General features: G+C 36.6%; 1 pseudogene; it reads right to left on the reverse strand.

The window, feature by feature from the left end:
- Nucleotides 1-2,358: 2,358 nt before the first annotated feature.
- LOC124102174 (olfactory receptor 7E178-like) lies at nt 2,359-13,511 on the reverse strand (annotated as a pseudogene).
- Between the last annotated feature and the right edge of the window lie 1,398 nt (nt 13,512-14,909).

The raw sequence follows: 14,909 nt of genomic DNA on the forward strand, positions 1-14,909 counted from the left end.
ACTGGCTGATGAGGGGTCCATAGCAACCACGGGAGTGGCTCCTGTGCCCTGGCACCTTTGGGAGATAAAAAGCTGAAGAGTAATGGACATCTTCTAATGGCCCAAATCCTGATGAAGTCCAGAACAATAAAACTCAATATGAATTACCTTCTCCTTCACACAGTTTACTATAAACAGCTCTAACATCAACTTTGACCATACCTATATTATTCATTTTGATTTAATAGTTGCTATCCTCATATTCAATATTGTGTCCCTGACCTATTTGATTGTATTTTTCTATGCTTTAAAGTATTGAGTGCAATCATTCCATACATCCAATCCTCTTAGCCCCTCTTTTCCTCTTACATTACCAGCTACTACCTCAAATTTTGCCCCAAATTCATCTTTTTCTTCTTTTTTTACCTTGGTTTATATTATTCTTTTCTGTCTTTTCTCTTCTTTTCCCAATTTTTCTCTCTTCCCCTTTAACACTTATATATGTGATAGCATTTATATCTTTAATAATTAACTTTTCAACCTATTCCAGAGTACTACTACAAGTTTATACCTGGATTAGAGGAATTGTGGAGAACACCATCAACAAGTTTTTGTTTTTCTGAAGGTTGACTAGTATGTGGCTTTTCTCTGAAGTGATTGTAGTTAAGAGTTTAGAGTCATCCTTCAAAGTGGTGTGATCCTGGGAACTGCAGAGGACAAACACTGAGTGGAAGTGTCAATACATGGATATTCACCCAATCTAGGGCTTTTATAGGAAGGGCACTAAATGGCCCCTTACACAAAAGAGTAAGCTCAGCTAAGTAGTTTACAACACAATACATATGGCCCTGAAATGTCTTGTTTACATCAACAGCTGGATTTGATCCTGTCTTTGAAGTACATCCTTTACAACAGATGCTTTAACACAAACACAGACTTTAGCTGGAGGGAGCAACATCATTCAATCTGTCAGTTTATTATTACAACAATCCTTAAAAGGTCCTGCCTTTCTCTATATCACACTAAAGAATTTTTGTATGATATGGGGGTGGACTATATTTGTTTGACTTCCAACAATTGATGGATATTCATATTTACTATTAGACATGTATATTTGTTGTCCAAAGGAAAAAATCAGTCATTACTAAAAACATTCTCATAATCTGAAGTTCTACTATTGAAACATCATTGTAGTCTGTACAGTAATAATCATGCCATAACAAATCACCAAGAAATTTTATCTGGTGTTATGAATAATATCTCTATTTTGTACCACTAAAAGAGAGAATGACCTACAATGGAAATAAGAAAATGAACATTTTAGTCCCATATCGATCACCTGCTTCTATGTGCAGTAAGTACATAAATCTCTCCACCTCTCTGCTTATACTCATTACTCAAAGTGGAGAAAATAACACTCATCTCCAGGCCATGTTGGCCACCTAATGGAACCTTGGCACTTAATGAACACTAGGTTATTATGGTGTTATTCAAATAAAGAATTCCATTATAATGGGAAAAAATGAGCTTAATGATTAATAAAATTTTCAAATGCCTGGAGTCTGGAGTGATGTGAATTCAAAAATATGTCTCAGGATGAATCATATTTACCTATACCCTTCTCTTTCTGCTTTTTCTTTAGCATATCCATAGAAATAACTTTTTAAAATTTATGAGCCATCTGATTATTATTTATACTCTCTGTTGTGGCACAATGCACATAATAAAAATTTATCATTTCAACCATGGTTTAATTCACAGTTTGATGGTATTAATTGCATTCATATTGATAGGAAACTATCACCAAGATCCATTCACAGAAATTCTTCACCTTTCTAAACTGAAACTTTATACCCCTTTTTAACTTATGGGACCAGAAAAGGTATGTAACAGAAAAACTGATAAATAAAATGTGGTATATATTCACAATGGAGTTTTACTCAGCCATAAAGAAGAATAAAATTGTGGCATTTGCTAGTTAAGTGGATGGAACTGGAGATATCATGCTAAGTGAAATAAGCCAGACTCAGAAAGTCAAAGGCCAAATATTTTCTCTCATGTGTGGAAGCTAGAAGGAAATATGGAAAACAAATGAGGGTAGAAGATCTTGAAAATGGAAAGCAGATCAGTGGAGTGAGGTAGGGGATTGAGAGGGAGGGAGGACAGATGGGGAAAAGGAGAAATAGTGGAATAAAATTGACCAAACCATGCCATGAACATATCTTTATGTATATTTATAAACCACCAATTAAAAAAAATAAATAAAAGAGTACCAAAGTGAGGAAGGGGAGCAGGTGAAGGGAAAAGGGAGGGAAGGTAGAAGTACATAGATTGAAATGGAACAAATGCATAACTATAATGCAGTAATAAAAACATGTTTCAAATTCCCTTTAATCTCATCCAAAAACCCCAACAACTACGATTCCACAATGAAACATGAGAAATTAAAGTTATCAACTAGAAAATAATGTAACCAAAGGGGTTTGATTTTCAGGTCTAGGTGCTAGCTTTTATTGCTTTTTCCAAACTATCCATCAAATGGACATCAAAGATCCTGAAGTTAGATATTCTACTATAGAGCCTCTTTAGGGTACTTTTAATGTCCCTGTTCCGCAGGCTGTAGATGAAGGGGTTCAGCATGGGGGTGACAACTGTGTACATCACTAAGGCCACTGCAGCTTTTCTAGAAGAATGTGACACAGCTGAACCAAGGTACACTCCAAAGCCTGTTCCATAAAATAAACAAACAACTGATAGGTGAGACCCACAGGTAGAGAAGGCTTTATATTTCCCACCTGAGGATGGGATTCTTAGAATAGTGGAAACTATTTCATAGTAAGAGAAAAGGATTCCTGAGATGGGAAAAACACCAAATAGAGCACAACAAAATACATTACTATGATATTGATGAAGGTGCCAGAACAGGAAAGACTGAGGACCTGAGAAGGGTCACAGAAAAAATTAGCAATTTTGACATCCTTGAAGGTAGTAAACTGTAATGCAATCAAATTGTGCAGCTGGGATTCCAAAAGGCTAACCAAAAAAGACACCAAAACTAAAAAGCCACAAAGTTGAGGGTTCATAATGGTTGGATAACACAGGGGGTGATAGATGGCCACAAAACTGTCATAGGCCATCACAGTCAGAAGCAGATCACCCATGCATCCAAAAATGAGAAAAAGAGACATCTGTGTCAGGCAGCCCTCATAGGAGATGGTTCTACTGTGAGTTTGGAGGTTTACAATCATCTTCGGAACAGTGGTAGAGGTAAAACAGATGTCAGCCAAGGACAGATTGGAGAGGAAGAAGTACATAGGTGTGTGGAGGTTGGAGTCAAAGCTGACGGCCAGAACTATGAGTAGGTTCCCAAACACTGTGATCAGGTACATGGTCAGGAACAGTCCAAAGAGGATAGGTTGCAATTCTGGATCAGCTGAGACACCCAGGAGATGGAAGTCTAAGGTGTCTGTTACATTTAGTGCTTCTATAATGTTTGGACACCTTTAACATAGAAAAGAGGATGGGGAAAAGGAAACAAATTAGCAAGTGTTGAGCACTCCATATATGCATTTAGTTCAAGCCTTCACAAGTAGTTATCCACATTGAGGTCAATACACATTAAACAATATTTCACATTGTGACATCTTGGAACTCTCTCATTATTGTTTTTCTATCCTTCACTTCCTCTTGTACATACCTACTTTATTATTATTATTATTCCACCCACAGCCTCACCCATACTAGGCAAGCCATCTACCCCTGAGCTACCTCCCCAGCCCCTTTTTGTTTCATTTTGATACAGGGTCTTGCTAAGTTACCCAGGTTGGTCTCTAACTTGCCTCAGGCCCCTGAGGATCTAGGAATCAGTGGGCAACACCTAACCTACCCTCCTCAACACACTCAAGTGAACAATGTTACAAGGCCCCTAACAACAGGTATAACAAGTTCACAGTCACAGTACCAAACAGATTAACACTGAGGGAAAAAAGTGTGAGAAATACATTTTCTCCTTTTAGAAATAAAGTTCATTTTAATGAAAGTAAAGTTAAAAGCAGTCTAATATACCTTATCACATTCTAAGACAATGGTACAAATTCCTATGATGCAGAATATATATCAACCACTTCATAAGGTTTAAAACTGCATAATGGAAACACTAAATTGATAGTTCATAATTGTAACACATACTTATGGGCCAATTTTCTTCCAGGATTCTGTCCTTCTAGGTATTCTAATTTCCCTCCTTTGTGGATCTAAGTTCTCAGTCTAATATGGTTTGTCTTTTATTAATCATTCAATAGCAATTATCAAGATTACAAGCAATAATAAATGTTGGCAAGGACATGGGGGAAAAGGTACACTAATACATTGCTGGTGGGACTGCAAATTGGTGCAATCAATCTGGAAAGCAGTATTGAGATTCCTCAGAAAACTTGCAATGGAAACATTATTTGACCCAGCTATCCCACTCCTCAGTTTATACCCAAAGGACTTAAAATCAGCATATTACAGTAATGCAGCCCCTTCAATATTTACAGCAGCTCAATTCACAATAGCTAAACTATGGAACAAACCTAGGTGCCCTTCAACAGATGAATGAATAAAGAAAATGTGGTATACATACACAATAGAATATTACTGAGCCTTAAAGAAGAATGATATTATGGCATTTGCAGGTAAATAGATGGAACTGAACAATGTAATGCTAAGCAAAATAAGCCAGTCCCAAAGAACCAAAGACCAAATGTTTTCTCTGATATGTAACACTAAGTCACAATAAGGGGTGGGGTGGTGTGGAAGGGAAGAAAAGAAGTATTTTGGATAAGGCAGAGGGCAGTGAAGGGAGGGGAGGGCATACAGGGGTAGGAAAGATAGGAGAATAAATTGGACTTTATTACCCTGTGGGCATATATGACTGCACAACCAGTGTGATTCCACAACATGTGCAATCAGAAGAATGAGAAGTTATACTCCATTTATATGTGATGTGTCAAAATGCATTCTACTGACATATATAACTAATTAGAACCAAAAAATAAAAATTAAAAAAGAAATACACACAATGACATAGTAAATAGAATATTGTTAAAGGTAGATTTTTCAAAAAATGAAATTATTCAGTAAAAGGAAAAAAAGAATCACTTTTTATATTACTATTATCCTTGGTTTAGACAAACTTAATTTTTTAAAAAATATGGTTTAGGCAACTGCACACAGTCAATGCCATCATAGACCAGATATGTGGCACTAGTGTACCCTTCACCTGACACTGATTAAATAATGAAAAATTTATAATACTTTGGATGGTTTTTGTATTTTATACCATAACACTGGAATCAACCCATAAACTTCTAGTGAGGAAAACAGCTCTTTGCACTGTCCATATTATAATCTACAGTGACCTGCTGCTGTGCTTCACTGTTTCTCTAATCATAAATCCTCTCACAGTTGAGAACTTAAGTATCAGGGATACTCCAAAGCCAAGTTTCAGTCCCAACCTTTTTTGTAATTCTTTTTATTTATTTTAATTAGTTATACATGACAGTAGAATGCATTTATGCACTTCGATATATCATACATAGATGGGACATAATTTCATTTTTCTGAGTTTCCATGTTGCAAAATCACATTGGTCATGCACTCACATATATACATACAGTAACAAATTATGTTAATTCTACTATATTTCCTATCCTCATAACTCCTCCCCTCCCTTCACTTCCCTCTACCTAATCTAAGGTAACGCTGTTCTTCCTTAGTGCCCCCCACCTTATTGTGAATTAGCATCTGCATATTAGAGAAAGCATTTGGTCTTTGGTTTTGTGGGATTGGCTTATTTCACTTAGCATGATATTTTCCAACTCCAACAGTTTACTGTAAAATGCCATAATTTCACTCTTATTTAAAGCTGAGTAATACTCCATTGAGTGTATGTATGTATGTGTGTGTGTATATATATATATAAGTGTGTTTGTGTGTGTGTGTGTGTGTGTGTATACCATTTTCTTTTTCCATTCATCTATTGAGGGACACCTAGGTTGGTTCCATAGACTAGCTATTGTGAATTGAGCTGTTATAAACATTGATGTGGCTGTGTCACTATAGTAATGCCAACCTTTTTACATATACATTTTCACATCAATTCTTTTACTTTAGCTATGTGAGGGAAACTCAGACCCATTACTTTGTCAGGAATCACTGGGATTTAATTAAAATTCAAACAAGAAAAGTCTGGGGACAGATTTATAAACACATGGGGACAGATTTCCCGTATGAAAAAATGGGGAAAATAAATGCATAACTTATAATGTTGTTATAAGAAATTTTGAAATTTTTGAAATTGCTTAAATAGTGTTTCTTGAATCTCATATATCTGTGTATTTACTCATGTAAATTTTAAAATATTTAGATACCCTTGGATTAGGCCAAAATCAACTTCATCAGAATATATGTATATACAGTTTTTGGAAAACCGAAGTTCTCAGTTATGCAAATTTTACAAAGAAATTGACACAGGTGAATTAAAATAGGTTAAAATAATAAACCAGAGCTTATATATTATTATATAAATTATGATTAATGTAATATGATATTATAGTAAATTATATTATTAATATGATATACTTACGCTTTTATTTCATATACCATATTTAACTTTTCTACATGTTTCACAACTGGGAATGATGAGACAAAATGGGTTAAACCAAGATAGAGAATCACTGCCTAAGAATATTTTCTGGCACTTAAAAATGGTGCAATAACTTTACCTATAATTATCATAAATAAAATACCAATTTGAAAATATAAACATTGAGCAATCTTTGCTTCGCAACTAAAAGCATATTGAGATTTGAAATCTGAGTCCTTGTATCTTTGCATGATTTCCTTCTCCTTCACAGCTCTCCCTCAATGGCAGTCACAGTCATTTGATAGGTAGATGTCATTGTTAAGGTTTCTGTGACAATATTGATTTAAAAATCCATATATTTTTCTTAAAAACTTACCAAAGAAGCCCTAAGACTCATCTAAGTAGTATATAATGCAACATCTACTGCCCATGAATGGCCTACTTGACATCAATATGTGCTTTTAAGTCTCTCCCTGTAGTACACACATTTCTGGTACTTTAGCTGATACCTAGCAAGACCTGAGAGACATCATTTAACTTGTAAGCTTATTGTTAATGAAAATTCTTTGAAAATTCTTGTACCCCTCAACTTACCCAAGAGAGAACTGTTATATAATATGTAGTTAGAGGACAGTATTTTAACCACAAGATATTTTTGTTGAATGATACAAAGAAAATACTTACCATAACCAATAATAAGTATTAACTGTACTTGCCTTATTTAATATATGGTCACATATTAATCACATAGTACCCATATTTTGTTTAATCAATACTCAACAACTGGTTCAAGTTGAAATAAATTCAGATGACAATGCTGAATCTCAGAGATACTCACAACCTGTCCAATGTTCAAAAAATAATAAATGGAACTGACAGCAGTAAATTAAATTGCCAAGCTCTAAGTAAGATCTGCTAATCTTTTTTATTACTTCCCAACCACCTGAATATTTTAAGCAAAGGTCCAGAAGTCTTAACTGCAAGCACATCTCAGGTATATTTTTAACTTATAAGTTTCTGAGTAGTAATAATGAAATCCCATCCTGATTTCATGCCTCCTTCCCTCCACCCCACCCCTGGAACTGGGGATTGAATCCAGGGGCACTCTACCATCAAGCCACATCTCCAGACTTTTTCATTTTTTATTTGGAAACAGGGTCTTGCTAAGGCTGAGGCTTGTTTTGAACTTGTGATCTTCTTTCCTCAACTTCCCAAGCATCTGGGATTATAGGTGTGTGCCACTATATCTGGCTTATACCTCCTTTTGAGACTGAGTGGGCTGCTTACATGAATGCAGGAGGATGATGGTGGCTGAAGTACCAGAAAGAGATCAGTGCTGAATGGTTGTGTGTCTTCTCTTTCTGTAGACTTTTCCAGTGGTCTCAGCCACTCATCCTAAATTGTGGCACCGGGTGCCACATACTAATCTATACTATAATATACCATACACCCCCAGTCAGTAGTGCCTAGTGAGAAAGAAGTCTCATCTGGGGTGACAGGGAAGGGAAATAACTGGTTTATTTAGGAGACAACCTGTCCAGCTTCTCCTGCCCAATGTCCTGTGTCAGTAACCAGACAGCTCAAACAAACATGGGTTCAGTGTGTTCAACGGGAACACCTAACACAAGTTACATAAACAGCTGTGCTCCTTTCTATTCTATAAATATAATAATGTGGAATTTAACCTTTGTAGAAGACTTGGCAAATGAAAGAATCTATGTAGAACACATAGCTAAGCACCTTGCTGAACTTGGGAATCTCTCAGTAAGGGCTTATGATGTAGGGATACTATCCTAACACTCATCCTCATCCCCCTCAACACCTTCATAAACCTTCTGTATTCCTTAGAACACAGTTTAAAAGGATGGATTTTCTCCCCTCCTGGAGAGAATCTATGGGAATTAGAATCAGTGTGAAGGAAAGCAAAACTGAATGAGATTTCTGCTGTTCTCATTACAACCAATTATATAAACTCACAGTCCTTATAACTGCAATTTTGTATTCTATTATTCTCCCACCTGGCTACCCAAACTCATGCTTCTCCTGACAAAGAGGAAGCAATGCTTTGGACATTCCCTCTTCCATTCTTCATCTCCCGCAGCACTTACTGACTCATGCTGTGCATCTGGGAGGTCATGACCCAGCAGAGCAGATGCACACCCTGCCAGGTGTGCAATGACTTCCTGCTTCACCTTCAGGATTAATATCAACACAACCTCAGACAGCAGCTTTCTGATGCAAACAACCTTGGAAGGAGGAGACACAGCTGTGGAGCCCACTGGACTGGAGCCATCAAACTGAAGACCTGCAGGCACTGGCTGATTATTGACTATTATATGTCTTGGAGGCTCAATGCACAGAGCTCATAATTAGCCAGATTATTACAACTTTTTACACACTCTAAGGACTTGCTAATACTAATGGTGGAAGAAGAGGAGGAGAAAATGAATATCAGTAAAGGTTCTTCATCTTTTATTAATGAAAAGTTCATATGTACTCCTCATTTCTTTCATTTCTCTTTTTTAAAAACTCATACACTTTTCAGTTCCACTCTTACTATGATAAATTCTTAAATTACTATTTCATTGGTGCATAATTATACATAGTAGTTGGTTTCACAGTGGCATGCTCATCCATGTACATTTTATGATTTGGTCAGTTTCAATTTCTCGTACCTCTCTAGTCCTCTCCTCCTCCTTCCCCTTGAGCAACTTCCTCTCCCACACGTGTATCTCTTCTATTTTCATGAGATCCCCTTCCCCCCCCCTTTTTCCCTTTTTTATCTATAGATTTCACATATAAGACAAAACCACCCTGGACATTAAGAGTCTGTCTTTATTCACTTAACCTGATGTTCTTGAGTTCTATCCATTTTCCTAAAAGTGGCATAATTTTGTTCTTATTTACAGTTAAATAAAACTTCATTGTATACAATATATCACATTTTCTTTATCCATCCATCTGTTGACAGACTCTCAGGCTTGTTTCACATACATAAATTGTGTATCATTCACAATACACATGTAAATTCAGTACATATGTATGGTTCCACGTACATATTAATTTTGCTACTATAAACAAGGGTATGCATGCATCTCTATAGTATGTTCATCTTAATTATTTTGGATAAATACTGAGGGGTGGTATGCCTGGGTCATAAGATGGTTCTTTTCAGGAAAATCCATTTCCACCATTGTTATACTTATTTACAGTCCCACCAACAGTGCATATGAGTTCCATTTTCCCCAATTCCTCACCAGCAGTTATTATTATTTATACTCTTGATCATCATCACTCTGACTAGAGTAAGATGAAATCTCAGTGTAGTTTTGTGTGGGGGTAGTTTTTGGTTTTGTTTTTACAATATAAATTGATTCTTTCCAGCACCTTAACTGATACACAGCAAAAACCTGAGAGAGGGGCATCATTTCGCTTGTAAGTTTAATAAAAATCTTTTCAAAATTTTTGTACCTCTCATTTTCACAAGTGGGAACTGTGTAATATTTAGATAGAGAACAGTATTTTAATCACAATTTATAAATATTCAATTTACTATTAATCACCTACATTTATTGTCATATATATGCATATACATATATACATATACACATATGTATATGCATACACCAACCACTTTTTTATCCATTCATCTATAGACAGGCACCTGTGCTCATTCCATAACTTCACTATTATAGACTGAACTTCTATAAGAATCTCCATACTGCTTTACAGAGTGATTATACTAATTTTCAATCCCACTAACAATGTATGAGTATACTCTTTTCTATAAATCCTCACCAGCACTTATTACTATTTTTATTCTTGATAATTGTCATTCTGATACAAGTGAGAGGAAATGTCAATGTAGTTTTCATTCACATTTCCCTGGTGGCTAGGAATGTTTAACATTTTTTCAATATATTTTTTGGTCATTTGTATTTCTTCTTTTGAGAAGTGCTTATATAGCTCTTTTGCCCATTTATTAATGGGGTTATTCAGTGTTGGCTATTAAGATTTTTGAGTTTGTAATATATTCTGGATATTAATTCCCTGTCAGAGGAGCAGCTGGCAAAGATCTTCTCCCATTCTGTAGGCTGTTTCTTCACATTCTTCCTTCCTTTGCTGTGAATAAGTTTTTGTTTGTGTGATATTTATTTTTTAGTTGTAGTTGGACACAATAATTTTATTTTATTTATTTATTTTTATGTGGTGCTGAGGATCATACCCAGGGCCTTGCATGTGCTAGGCAAGTGTTCTACTGATGAGCCATATCCCTAGCCCCTTGAATAAGTTTTTAATTTAATACTATCCAATTATTGATTTTTGGTTTTATTTCTTGCACTTTAGAAGTCTTGTAAATGCAGTCAGTGCCTGTATAAATATGTTGAAATGTAAAGCCTATGTTTTCTACTAGCCATTGCAGAGTTTTTGGTCTAATTCCTAGGTCTTTCACCAACTTTTGTGAATTTGCTTTTGTGTAGGGTGAAACACAGGAATCTAGTTCCATTCTTCTGCATGTGTATATCCAACTTTCCCTACACAATTTGTTACAGAGTTATCAGGGGGACCATTTTCAAGTATCAGGAACTTATGTGGGTTTGTCTCTGTGTCTTCTATTCTATTCTGTTGGTCTTCATGTGTGCATTAGTGCTGATGCCATGGTGGTTTTGTTACTACAGCTCTGTAGTATAATTTGAAGTTCAGTATCGTGATGGCCCCAACATCAACCTTTTTCTCAAGATTGCTTTGGTTGTTCTGGGTCTCCTATTCTTCCAAATGAATTTTAGAAGTATTTTTTAGTTCTGTGGAAAATGATATTGATATTGGGGATTGCATTGCACAGAATCTGTATAGCACTTTTGTTAGTATGGCCATTTTGACAATATTAATTCTGTCTCTCCAAGAACATGGGAGTTCTTTCCAGCTTCTAAGATCTTCAATTTCTTTCTTTGGTATTCTAAAATTTCCATTGTGGAGATCTCTTACCTCCCTGGAGTTATTCCCAAATGGTTTTGCCTTGAGATTATTGTAAATGCTAAAATGTTTCCTGGTTTTTTCTCAGCAGATTCATTATTGGCACATAGGAAAGCAATTGATTTACATATTGAGTTTCACACAGCCATAAAGAAGAATGAAATTATGGTATTTACTGGTAAATGAATGACCTGGAGAACATGCTAAGTGAAATAAACCAGACTCAGGAAATTAAGGGTCAAATGTTTTCTCTCATATGCAGAAGCTAGACCAAAATAATAAAAAAGAGGAAGAAATGAAATTAACAAAATTATGCTATGTACATATATGAATATACCACAGTGAATTCCATCTTAATGTACATCGGTAAAGTACTAATTTTTAAAAAGGTATGAATAAATATACAGAAAATCAGTACAGTAGTGAGGAGAGGAATGCGGGAGGTAGACAGGAAGGCAAAAGGGAGGTACTGAGGACAGAAATGGAGCAAATATTTCATGTATGTACATTAAAATCAATCCCAATATTATATATAATTCATTAATTTTTAAAATGTGTTTTGGGGGTGGAGGCATGCCTGGAAAAATCCATATATGGCTTCCATTCACACGTCATGAGCTTCTTTGTCTTATGTGCCCTGGACTTGGTGAATATCCAGGTATTGGTACTTTATTCAACAGGTTTCCTCTGCTCTTCCCAGTATCAGCACCACTTTGAGAGAAGGCACTAAACCCTACTTACTAAATACTTAAGTTCAAAGTCATGAGCTGATCAACCTTATGGAAAAGAAAAACTTGCTGAAAATAGTCTCCATACTTCCTCTAATCCAAGTATATGATTATTGTAACGCTCTGGAATAGGTTGATAAATAACCTATTAAAGACAGTACAATTATTATATACATTTCATAGGGGTTGAAAAGGGGAGGAGAAAATGGGCAAAAAAAAAGAAAGATAGGGAAGAATAATGCACACCAAGGTAAAAAGAAGAAAATGATGGATGGAGAATGGATTTGAGGCAGCTGCAAGTAATTTAGGAGGGAAAAGAGAAACTAAGAAGAACAAGTGTAAATAAACTACTCCAAGAAAATGAAGATAGAGTGATTCCAGTTTATATTTTAAATACAGTTAATACTTTAAATACAGATAAAACAATAGAAGAAATACACTCAAATGGATTAAGGACACAATGTCAAATACTAGTATATTTATCAATCCAGAATGAAGAATAACATATGCAAGGTCAAATTTGACTCTAGAGCTAATTATAATAATCCAGGCCAAAGTGGAGAAATTTCTTTTTGAGTTTTCCTCATTTGGATTTCATCAGGATTTGGGACCTTTAGAAAATATTCACCATTCTTCAGCTTTGAATCCTGCTAAAGGTGCTGGGGCACAAAAGCTACTTCTCTGGTTGCTATATATTTATCACCAGCCATTTCTTGTTCATTAGCCCTTCAAGAAAGCAAGCATGAGCCTGCATGCTTGAAGGAGGCTGTACTGTGTCTGCTGGCTGTTTCTACTAAATCCAGTGCAGTGCTCAAGGCTGTCACACTGATTGCTATGGGACACTGTGCACCTACTCACCTCCAAAGGGGTTTCTTTAAAGAATCATAGAGGCAGATGGCTGTCTGAAAGTGTGAGACCTGTTATCTGGGGCTGTCTGTGCTTGGTCAGTGGTGCAGAAGCCTTCCCCTTGGCTGATGTGGATCCCTAGGGTACCATCTCTTTGACTCAGGTATAGAGTTAGTTGACTCACCTGCATCTGAGTTCCTGGTGCCCATGGCAGTGAATCGCTGGTGCCTGCTGCCCCCTGCTGGGACTTTTTGGAGCAGTCATATCAAAGCACTTGGTGGCCACCTGCACCTGTGGGGCCTGTGGGTGAAGGCTGTCTGCAGCACAGAATCCTCCAATGACGCTGATATAGGTGACTAAAGTATTTCAGGGTGATGCAGTTGAAACACCTTGCAGTTGCCTATAGGTTGAGACTTTTTGTGAACTATCCATGGCCTCCATTAAAAATGGTGCCACTCACTGGGGTTTTAGCTGTCACCATAATGGGGAAAGCATGTCATTTGGCCCATCTTTACCTGAGTTCCAGCGGAGGCTGTGTGGAGCATCTGGGTTAGGGCTGGCACTCCCTGAGAATCAGCTCCATCCCAACCCTTTTATCTACAGAGAGAGGGAGTGGGGTTCAGTAACTTTCATCTAACACTCATCCCCCACAAGATCCCTCTAGATGGATGACTGAGACAAACCATTCAGAGATATGCCCTTTGGTCTCATCTGTTGCTATCTGAAGGTGGGGAGAAGCTGTGTTAATTTAATTTCTCCTAGGGAACCTGGCTGGTTGTGGATGCTGTGCCTGGTCCTGCTTCAGTCCACCACGTGGGTTAAACTGCTTGATCTCCTGCACTGTCTTTGTTGTTCTTGTCCTATTTTAACTTGGTCTGCTTTTCTTTCCAGTTGCTGTAAAGGAGGTAAGCCATGTGCTTTTCCTACCTCTCTTGCTGTCTGTGTTACTAGTCCCCTCTGACCCCACCATTAGTCAAGGTTTAGGATCAAGGAATTATGTCCTTGTTTCCAACTCTGATAATCAAACACCAAGTCTCTCTGGTCTCCAACTGTCCAATATTGAGTTCTGAAGTCTATACTCTGTCATCCACCTCTCTGGTCAGCTGTTCTTTAGTTTCTTCCTCATCACCACACAATATGTGGCACATAAGCAATGTTTAGAGCCAAATAAATATTTTGACATTATTTTTTTAATGTAGAATTTAATCACTAAGGAAATAGTAAGTCTACTGATAAATATAGTTGTCAAGGGACACTGGAAACGTAGAATGATATTGAAAGTCTACAATGTGTCTCATCCCAAGCAACAAGGTTTTCCTATCCCTTCTCTTTGTATCTCTTTTGATTTTTTTAGTGCTTATGAAAAATCTCTGGCATGGTTGGAATAATTGAATGCTGTAGATGTTGTTAAGTGAAAGTACAGGAGATTTGTGTCCATGACACAGGCACAGTCACATTCAATCTTGCCCCTTATTCTATGGCACATTCCTGAATAGGAGGAAAGTACACTCAGAAATGCACCACATTTGTTGCATCCATGCCAATTATGGTCAGGATTTGTGTACAATGCAAAGGCCTATTTGATGTACAACACACATTTTAATTTTTGTTGTCCACGGTGCCACAAATGGTATAGTCTCTGGGAAATCAGAAATTCAAGAGAATTAATCATTTCTCTGCAAATACACAGCATATACTTATTTAAGGACCAAATTAAAGAGCAACATTATAGAAATTGGAATGCAATAACTTCA

Source organism: Marmota monax, unplaced genomic scaffold, assembly GCF_021218885.2.
Source record: "Marmota monax isolate L192 unplaced genomic scaffold, Marmota_monax_Labrador192_F-V1.1 WCK01_AAM20220418_F8-fsc02261, whole genome shotgun sequence".
Classification (NCBI taxonomy): domain Eukaryota; kingdom Metazoa; phylum Chordata; class Mammalia; order Rodentia; family Sciuridae; genus Marmota; species Marmota monax.